The sequence below is a fragment of the Mus musculus genome, chromosome 5 (genome assembly GCF_000001635.26).
Source record: "Mus musculus strain C57BL/6J chromosome 5, GRCm38.p6 C57BL/6J".
In the NCBI taxonomy this organism is placed as follows: domain Eukaryota; kingdom Metazoa; phylum Chordata; class Mammalia; order Rodentia; family Muridae; genus Mus; species Mus musculus.
In genome coordinates this window covers 130,828,686-130,838,727 of record NC_000071.6, presented here as the reverse complement: position 1 = coordinate 130,838,727, position 10,042 = coordinate 130,828,686, and the positions used below count along the sequence as shown (strand labels likewise).

General features: G+C 45.5%; 1 protein-coding gene across 9 annotated transcripts in view; it reads right to left on the bottom strand.

The window, feature by feature from the left end:
* Positions 1–10,042, bottom strand: part of Caln1 (calneuron 1) — a 476,922-nt gene that overhangs the window by 7,598 nt on the left and 459,282 nt on the right. The window lies entirely within an intron of this gene.

Genomic DNA, 10,042 nt, shown 5'->3' with positions numbered 1-10,042 from the left:
AGATCACAAGCACACACCACCACAGCTGTGTGAAAATCAGGCTCTCATGCTTGCAAGGCCAACACTTTGCAAACAAACTGAGCTGGGTCCCCCGTGTTCTTGTGAAGACTCAGTCACTTCTCAATAGTGTGCTACCAGATGGGGACCAAGCTTTCATTGTAGGAGCACCACAGATACCTCGTATCTAAACAGGGCATGGGGTTTGATAAAAAAGGGATTGTTTGCTTCATTGTAGAGTCTCTGAATCATGTCCCTGGGAGTTCATGTCTTACTAAGCTCCTCAGGGGGCTGGGCAACTTTCAGTTCATTTGATAGGCTTGGGTGGAGGTTGAATTGACAGTGTGTGTGTGTGTGTGTGTGTGTGTGTGTGTGTGTGTGTGTGTGTGAGATAGGCTTGGGGTGTTGGCAAACATGCTCCTACAAACTCAGCTATTAAAGAAGATTAGGGGCTTATGATAAGGTCTGGTCAGGAAAGTGTTTTGCTGTGCAGGTATGAGGACATGAGTTTGATACTCAGCACCCACATTTAAAAAAACAAAACAACAAAAAAACTTAGTCATGATGGCAAACACTGTGTTCCCATCATTGGGTAGAGAGAGTCAGGCAGATCCTGGGGCCCATCAGCCAGCCCAGCATACTTGGTGAGTTCTAGACCAGCCAGGTGGATGGCATCCTGAGAAACAATATCTGAGGTTACTTCTGACCACACAACAGATACATGTGTGTCACATGCATGACACAAATGTGGCACGGGCATGGCACATGTGTATACACATACACAAAGAAGACTGGTGAAGCTAGATGTAGTGGTGTAGTCCAGGCAGTCAGGAGAATCATCAGTTTGAGTTTGAGGCATAATTTGGCTGCACAGTGAGACTTGGTCTCAAAATAAAGCCTTCCAAAACAAAAACAAATCAAAAAAAAAAAATAAATAAAAAAAAAAAAATAAAAGCAAAGGCTGGTGAGATGGCTCGTGGGTAAGGGAACTTGGAACCAGGCCTAACGTCCTGAGTTTGCTCCTTGGGACCCACATGGTGGAAGGAGAGAAACAACTCTTAAAAGATGGCCTCTGATCACCATAAGTGTGACACCCCCGCTGCTCCCCACACCACCACCACTTCAATAAATCAAATAACTAAACAAAAAAAACATTTAAAGAAGTGGTTCTCAACCTGTGGGTAGCAACTCCTTTGGGGTCGCCCGAGACCATGGGAAAACACAGACATTTAAGATTCATAACAGTAGCAAAATTACAGTTATGAAGTAGCAACAAAGTAATTTTATGATTGGGGGTCACCACAACACGAGGAACTGTGTTAAAGGGTTGCAGCATTAGGAAGGGTAATAGCTACTAGTTTAAAGGAGGCAAGCAAACAAAAACAAGAAACAAAAACAAACAACAACAATAACAAAAATGGATAAAAGAGGCAAGCAAACAAAAACAAACAACAACAAAAAAAATGGATAAAAGAAGGGACTAGTTAGGCTCCCAGCACACTACAGTCTTTCCAGCCTTGTTGGGACTCCGCCCCCACCCCCACCTCCCTAACCCCACCCCCGCAAACCCTGTAGAAATAACAAAGCCAGAAGTAGGAATGAGACAATGTTTTCAAAAGCAATAAGAGCCTTCCCTGGGAGAAAGGGCCCAAAGGCTTCTCCAAGATCTCTGAAAATTACTCTCAAGCCAGACTTCACAATGAGCCTGTGCCCTGCACCACGGCCCCTGTTCTCTCTCTGATTCACCGAGATCCTCTCTTGCCTGCATTGCCTAAGTCTCGGTTTGTTATCCTTAATCCTCCTGGATCCACCAGGCTTGTGCTTCCCTTGGGTGATTTAAGAGCATTTTTATGGTTCCATTCTCCACTTTACTGATGAACTCTGGATGTTAAGTTCTTAGCTGGAGGAGGAGAAATTTGTTTGGTGTGGAGATGGGCTGCTTCTTGGAGTGGGTCCATGGAGGGAGAAAAAAAAAAAAAACCCAGCCAATTCTCAGGGAGGATAAAAGAGATGGTGTTTAAGAAGAAAAGGATGGCTGGGCAGTGGTAGTGCATGCCTTTAATCCCAGCACTTGGGAGGCAGAGGCAGGGGGATTTCTGAGTTCGCGGCCAGAATGAATTCCAGGACAGCCAGGGCTACACAGAGAAACCCTGTCTCAAAAGGAGGAGGAGGAGGAGGAGGAGGAGGAGGAGGAGGAGGAGGAAGAGGAGGAGGAGGAGGAGGAGGAGGAGGAGGAGGAGGAGGAGGAGGAGGAGGAGGAGGAGGAGGAGGAGGAGGAGGAGGAAAGGATGGGGGTTGGAGATGTGGCTCAGTGAGTAGAGCACTTGCCTAGCTAGCATGCTCGAGGCCCTGGGTTCCATCCCCAGCACTGCACTAAGTATGGTGATGTACACTTGTAAACAGTTGTTTACAGGTGGACCCAGGAAGAGACAGGAGGATCAGACAATCCAGATCTTCTTTGGCTACACATCAAGTTCCAACCCAGTGGGGGATACTCTATCTAAACAAACAAACAAACAAACAAACAAATAATGAGCCAGAAAAAGTGAAATGAAAATGTGTTTGTGGCTTGTTGAGGACCAGCTAATGTATCTGGGCCTTGTGCCTAATAATTAGAAACTGTCCCCTTTCCCCTCTCCCTGAGGGTTTGTGGAAAGCTTCAGCAACCGAAAACACTATGGCTGGGCCAAGAGGGAAAGTGCTCATGAAAACCCTTCTTTTTGAAGGATACTCAGGAAGTAAGAGGACAGGCTTTTTATCCCCAGTGTTAAAGTGTGGATATGAACTGTCTTTTGCAGGCTGATTGTGTGTGTGTGAGTGTGTGTGTGTGCGCGCGCGCGCGCGCGCACACACACACACGCAGGGGACATGACGCCCCCTGCAGGTGGTGCTGTTTCGGGAAATGTAGGAACCTTTAAGAGGTGGGACTTAAAACAGATGAGCCACTATGGGGGTGGATATTGAGGGTTACACAGAGCTATGCTTCCTGTCATGGCCCCTCTGTTTCCTGATCCTGGCCTAGGTAGGCAAGGCATTCATGCATGGCAATGAGCTGCCTACACCCTACTCCCACCCCCTCTATTAAACCAGGAGACCAAATAAATCTTCCTTCCCTTAAATTGCTTCTTGTCAGGGTTTGGTCAGACAGATGAGGAAGGTGACTAATATATTCATTCCCACGGTGTCTCTTCCACTTTGATCTCGGAATCCTTCAAAGCATGGGGAAGGGAGAGATAAGAAGCGCCTGAGAACCCAGACAGGCGTGTCCACCCTTTTGACATTACAGAAACAGTGCTCTCATCTATAAGTTCATGATAGAAAACTGGGCTCTTACGTTCTTAAGAAAAATAACCCCGTTCAAACAATACAATGTTTTAACTAACTGTACAGTTTTGTGTTGGGCTATATCCATAGCTATCATTAGGTAGAACAATGTCCTCTAAGCTGAGGGGACCTTCTAGACCATTCTGAGGCCCCAGGAACTTAGAAGCAGCAGAGCCTGTAGGTCCAACTCAGTACCTGGTGGGAGACTGCTTTATCGTGATTTCGGACATCACCGGAATTGTAATATCATGCTGTCGGTGGCTGAACCTAACACTCAATTTCCTTGGACCTTGAATTCCCTATCTATAAAATTGGAATAGTAGTAAAAATGGGAATAGTAGTAGTCACCTTGGGAAGAGGGTTACAGGCAAGAACTTCAAGAATATTGTCTGCACCCGATGCACGCTGATCCCCTTTTAAAAAACCCAACTTTGTTTATTTATTTCTTATGTGTGGGCATTCCTGTATGCAAGTGTGTGGACAACCTTGGGGATCTTTTCCTCACGTGCCACGCACCTTTTTTTTTTTTAAGATTTATTTATTTATTATATGTAAGTACATTGTAGCTGTCTTCAGACACTCCAGAAGAGGGAGTCAGATCTTGTTACGGATGGTTGTGAGCCACCATGTGGTTGCTGGGAGTTGAACTCTGGACCTTCGGAAGAGCAGTCGGGTGCTCTTACCCACTGAGCCATCTCACCAGCCCGCCACGCACCTTCTTGTTGAGACAGGAACTTGCTATTCGGGCTAGACCAACTAGCCAGCACGCTAAAGTCTCTGTTTCTACAGCACTGGGATTGCAGGCGCACACCACCAGACCCACTTACTTCACTTGGACTATGGAGATGGCACATAGGTCCTCAGGCTTGCAAGGCAGAGACTTTGTAGAATGGGCCATCCATCTCCTTAGCCCTATAATTGATGCCAATCTTTGTTTTCAACACAGGCCTTCTTCATGTAACAGCTCTGGCTGCCCTGCAGCTTTCTTTGTAGACCAGGCTGGCCTCTAATGCACCAAGCTCCACCTGCCTCTGCCTCCCGAGTGCTGGGTATTAAAGGCGTGCGCCACCATGCCTGGCTTCTTCTTGTTCATTTATTGGGCATCCCTCGCTGAGCTGGGTATTGTGCTGATTTTGTTTGTTTTATGGGCAGAGTTAAAAATCTCACACAGGCTGGGTGTGGTTCTTTAGATAAATGAAGAGACTCTGGTATCAAGCAGCAGAGGCCAACACCATTTGATAAATCACAAAGGTGGGATTTGAACCCACGGTTTGCTCTGCTATGCAATACAAAACCTCAGCATATGTTCCCCTTAACTTTCTCTTGGCAGCAGCAAACACGTGAGACGCTTGGTGTGGCTGGCAGGAGGAGCCTGAGCCGGGACTGAATTCATTTTCTTGTGACTCGCTTGAGACCCGTCATATCTATATTTCATTATATAGCATCAAACGAATATTATTTATTTCTAGCATGTTCCCCTTTTGTTTTCAGTCCTAGGCATTAAACCCAGAGCCTCATGGATGCTAGAGAAGTGTATAGCCACTGAGTTGCAGCTCCCACCCGTGTTTCTGTTCCTTCTTTTCCTTGTTGTTACTGTTTTGGGTTAGTATGTATCCCAGGCTATGCATGTACATATGTATTCTTACTATGTAGCCCAGGCTATACCAGGCTATGTATTCTTGCTACGTACTCCAGCTTGTTGCAACTGAGGCAAGAAGCTACCTTTATGCTCCTTTGGACTGTATCTGGAATTTAGGCACAAGGCACCATGGCATGTTTATTTACATACTTAAAGATTTATTTTGTTTTATTTATGTGTATGTCTATGTGAGCATATGCTATGTGGTTGTGAGTAGCCAAGGCAGCCAGGAGAGGGCGCCAGATCCCCTAGTACTTGAGTTTACAGAAGGTTGTGAGCCTCCCCTTGTGGGTGCTGGGAACTGAACTCTGGTCTCTGTAAGAGCAGCACGGACCCAACTGGCTTTGACCTTGATACATTTCTCACTCTGACTGTGAACTTCAGACCACCCGCTCCAGCCTTGCAAGTAGCTGGGATCTCAGGATCTCTGCCATTAAACCTGGCTCTTAGCAACTCTTGCTTTATTTTGCTTCAAAGGCTACAGGTCAACCTGCAGCGAATTGGGAGCCCCAGATCATAGACCCTTTGTTTTTAATCTGATGTTTTCCCCAACTGTTGCTTAGAAGCCCTGAGAAAGTCTGAACTCTAAGCCTCAGTTTCCCCTTCTGTAAAAAGAGCTGACAATAGGTCCTCTGAGCACTAAAAGAATTCAGAAGCTGGGGGTATGGTTCATTTCATAATGTTCTTTTCTCACAAGCATGAGGAGCTGAGTTGAATCTCCAAAACCTGTATGAAAAGCTAGGTCCGATGGTACCCGCCTGACCATCCCAGTGCTGGGAGGCAGAGACAGGAGGATTCCTGGGACTCACTGACCAGCCAGCCTGGCTGAAGGGCTGAGCTCCAGGCTAATGAGAGACCCTGTCTATATAGGAGTGGATGGTGTCTGAAGAGGACTCCTTATGTTCACCTCTGGCCCTGACACATGTATTCACACAGGCATAAAATTTAAAAAGAGTGAAATAGTCTGAGCAGTGGTGGTGCCTGCATTTAATCCCAGCACTCTGGAGGCAGAGGCAGGCTAATGGCTGTGAGTTGGAGGGCAGCCTGGTCTACAGAGAGGGTTCTAGGACAGCCAGGGCTACATAGAGAAACCTTGTCTCAAACTAAAAAAAAAAAAAAAAAATTTAAAAAATAAATTTTAAAAAATGAATTAAAAACAAACCACTACTAAGATTAATGAGCTAACCCAACTGAAAGCTACATCCCACCATAAATTGCCAGAGAAATGCCAAGCTACATGCCTGCCTCCCCTGGTGCCAGAGGAGACACCTGCTTCAGCTGCAGCTTCCAGTGTTAGAGCTGAGCATACCTGATGCTCCCAGAGCTCTTCCTGGCTTCTTACCCCATCAATTCTTTCTGAACTGACTAGGCTCACCTTTCCAGAGCCCTGCTTAGTATGCGACAGCACTCCCTGCAGCCTTCCCTGTGCAGCCTGCCATCCCTGGAGTCTCAGTCTCTGGCTGCCACACGCAAAGGAGCCTCATGCCTAATCCCTTCTTGATGACTTGCCCTCAACCCTTCCTTTCTTCCCCTTCCCTTCCCTCTCCTCTCCCCTTTTTACCCTCCCCTCCCTTCTCCCATTGCACTGCAATGCTGAACTGTTGAGCCTGGGGCCCCATACACTCAAAGCAGTGGTTCTATTATCTAGCTCCTCCTCTATTTATTTTTTTTTAAAGGACTCCACTCTCGATATCAAGTTACAACTATTAATCTAGCTACACAGTTCAAATATCAAAACTAACTTAACACACTCCCCAAATTGTGTAACCATCACTCCTGCCCAACACAAGAAGATTTCCATCACCCTAAGAAGAAACCAGTACACATTGGTACCATTAGTCATTTGCCTCTGTCCCCAGCCCCAGGCAACCACTGACCTTTCTATTCCTATGGACTTGCCTGCTCCACATGCTACACAGATAGACCTGCAGGATGCAGGACTCCTGTCTCCTTCCATTCACTTCACACACAGGAGGTTTAGCTTGCACTGTGGGTTGCACCGACATTTCATTATTTTAAATTTTGGAACAGGGTCTCATGTAGCCCAGGCTGGTCTCATACTCACTACACAGCCAAGGATGACCTTGGACTCTTCATTCTCCTGAGGCTTAGCATTACAGGGGTGCAGCACCATGACTGTATCACCTCATTTCTTTCTATTGCTTAATGATACAGCAGACTACATCTTGTTTGTGAGGTCATCACTTAAGGGCATTTGGATGGTTTTGAGATATATATATATATATATGTGTGTGTGTGTGTGTGTGTGTGTGTGTGTGTGTGTGTGTGTATACATATATATATATTGAACATTTGTGTACATGGGCCTTTTGAGTGTGTGCTTATGTGGATGTGTGTGCAGGTACTTTCTGTTTGAGGGTATATACATATGTGCTCACATGTACATGGAGGTCCTGAGTTTTGATCTCTTGGGAAATACTTTATCTACTGCGCCATCTCCACAACTCTTACCTCATATGCATGTTTTTGGCTACCTGTACCTCCTGAGTTCCCTTGGCTACAAACTTAGAATCCCAATGACAGTTCTACATAGGAGTATCTCATCTAATCTTGGAGGAGTTGGTTCTGTCAGGAAGTATCCTATATAGATTGCATGTGTGTCCATCTCTTTATTAGATTTCAACTATTCTTCTAGCAACTGAGGCAGCCGGTAAGAAAGTGGGTGGCAGGAGGCAGATGCAGAAACCCCAGCTCCCACACTTGTAACCAACTCTATAAACCACAGACCCTGCCTGCTGGCAGGACCCAGGATTGCAAGCTTTAGTGACAGACTGTCTTTGCACTTCTTATTTTAACACCAGTTCACACAGCTCCACTTGGCAAGTGACAGGGGATGGCTCTGGGATTCTTCTCTTGGAGACAGTCATCAGTATAGACTTTGACACTGGCCAGCTGGGCGACTGTGGGTCTTAGGAGATTGTAATCCTTTGCTTCCCTGTGGATATTGGTGACTAGGCTGCTTGCTTATAGAGATGATGCCTCCAGAGTGGAATGAGCTTGTTTGTGGTCCTGATGCAGATCTTCAACGCTAGTATTTCCAGTAGGAACTCTGAGTTTCAGAAGTGGGTACACGAATTCCGACCAATTCCAGATCATGTGAATCTCAGAATAAGCTGGAACTACCCAGTTTGGAAAACTATAACTGCCTTTAGAGCCTTTAAGTCTGATCCATTGTGAAACTCCTGTGGTTTGAATGCAAGATGCCCCTCACAGGCTCATGGGTATGAATATGTGGTCTCCAGCAGGTGGTGCTATTTCCACTTGGGAGAGATTATAGAACCTTTAGGGGGGTGGAACCCTACCTCCTAAAGGAAGGGGGCATTGGTAGGAGGGGATTTAAGGTTTTGTAGTCCAGCCCCACTTCCTTTCTACTCTCTGCTTCTTGGTCTATCAAGATGTGAGGTGTCTCTGAGATGGGCTCCTACCAACATGAAACTCATGCCTTCCCCACTATGGATCTTCAAACTGTAAGCTAAAATAAGCCTACTCTATCAAGATGTTTCTTGTCAAGTGTTTGATCCCAGCCCCAAGAGAAGTAATATGGAGTCTTTGAAATTGGCTCTTGATACAGCCTAAAATGGAACAAATTGAACAGGAGTTTTCTTTTTCTTTTTAAAAGAATTTATTCTTATTTATGTACCTTTGTGTATGTACATGTGTACAGGAGGCCAGAAGAGGATATCAGATCCTGGAGTTGGAGTAATAAGTGGTTGTGAGCTGCCACAAACTCAAGAGTAGTATGTGTCCTTAATCACTTAGCCACAATTTATAGCTTATCTTTTGGCTTTCTGTAAAGAGTTACTCTCTCTCTCTCTCTCTCTCTCTCTCTCTCTCTCTCTCTCTCTCTCATCTATTTATTTGTGTGTGTGTGTGTGTGTATGTGTGTGTGTGTGTGTGTGTGTGTGTGTGTGTGTGTGTGTGTCTGAATCTGTGCCTGTGTGGGTATGCATGCCTTTGTACACAGATGCCAGAGCAGGGCATTGAATCTCTCAGAGATGGAGTTACTGGTGTGTATTTGAAACTCAACTTGTTACTTTGGTTCTGGGAGTCTAAACTCTACTCCTCATGAGCCAGCAACAAGCACTCTTAACCATGAGCTATCACTCCAGCCCAGAAAAGGAATATACCTTGATGGTATTAGGCATCATCACCAGGTAAGACTTAAAGGTTGTGATGGAGGATGGAGCTGTAGGAAGTGGAATGAGGTTGGTTTTGTTTAATGAGGCTGGTTTTGTTTAATGAGGCCTTTCTAAAGAGGGAGAGAGCAACCTCCACGTGTACAATTGGAAGATGGTTCACTTTGTACCACAAAACCTCACTGTCCTCTTCTTGACTTTTCTGTACTTCAGACAGCTGTGCCTTGCTTCTAAAGGTCCCAGCTATAAAGGTCAAGCATAGTGCTGACCTTCCCGATGTCCTTCCCTTCCTTTTGATGATGATATACATCTTTTGTTTCTGGGATCTGTACGACTTACTGTATGTAGTTGAGATTCCAACCCAAGACTTCATAAGCCAAAAGGACCAAGAATAGTGTGCATAGCTCTTGGCTTATCTGTAGACATAAGAGCTGAATAGGTTTGAGAAGGGGCCCTCTTGTGGATGAGGTTGAGTCTTGGGATGGGGAGTCCTGTTATTGTCTCGGTCTGATCAAGAATGAAAGAGAGGAAGAGAGAGTCACACTAAGGGAGAAAACAAAAGACAGGAAAGGAGAAATGAAGATGAAGGAGGGAGAATAAAAGGGGAGGGTGAAGAAGAGGATAAATGAAAGGAAAGATAAAAGGAGGAGAAGAAAGTGAGGAGGGAGAAGAGGAGGAGGGAGAGGAGGGTGAGGGAGAAGAGGAGGAGGAATTGTTTTCCATACTGATCAAAAACAATTCTCTGTGTCTTTGGTATCTTCAAATTTAAATTGGTCCTCAGAAAACTCTTCTACAGTGTTGTTGTAGAAAAACTTAGAGGATCCCCAGACAAAAGAGCCATTCCTTAATTTTTAACCCATATTCCAAGTCTGTTTCCAAAAGTTGCCTTCTGGCCTTCCACAGGCTACCAGCCCTAGCTGCCCAC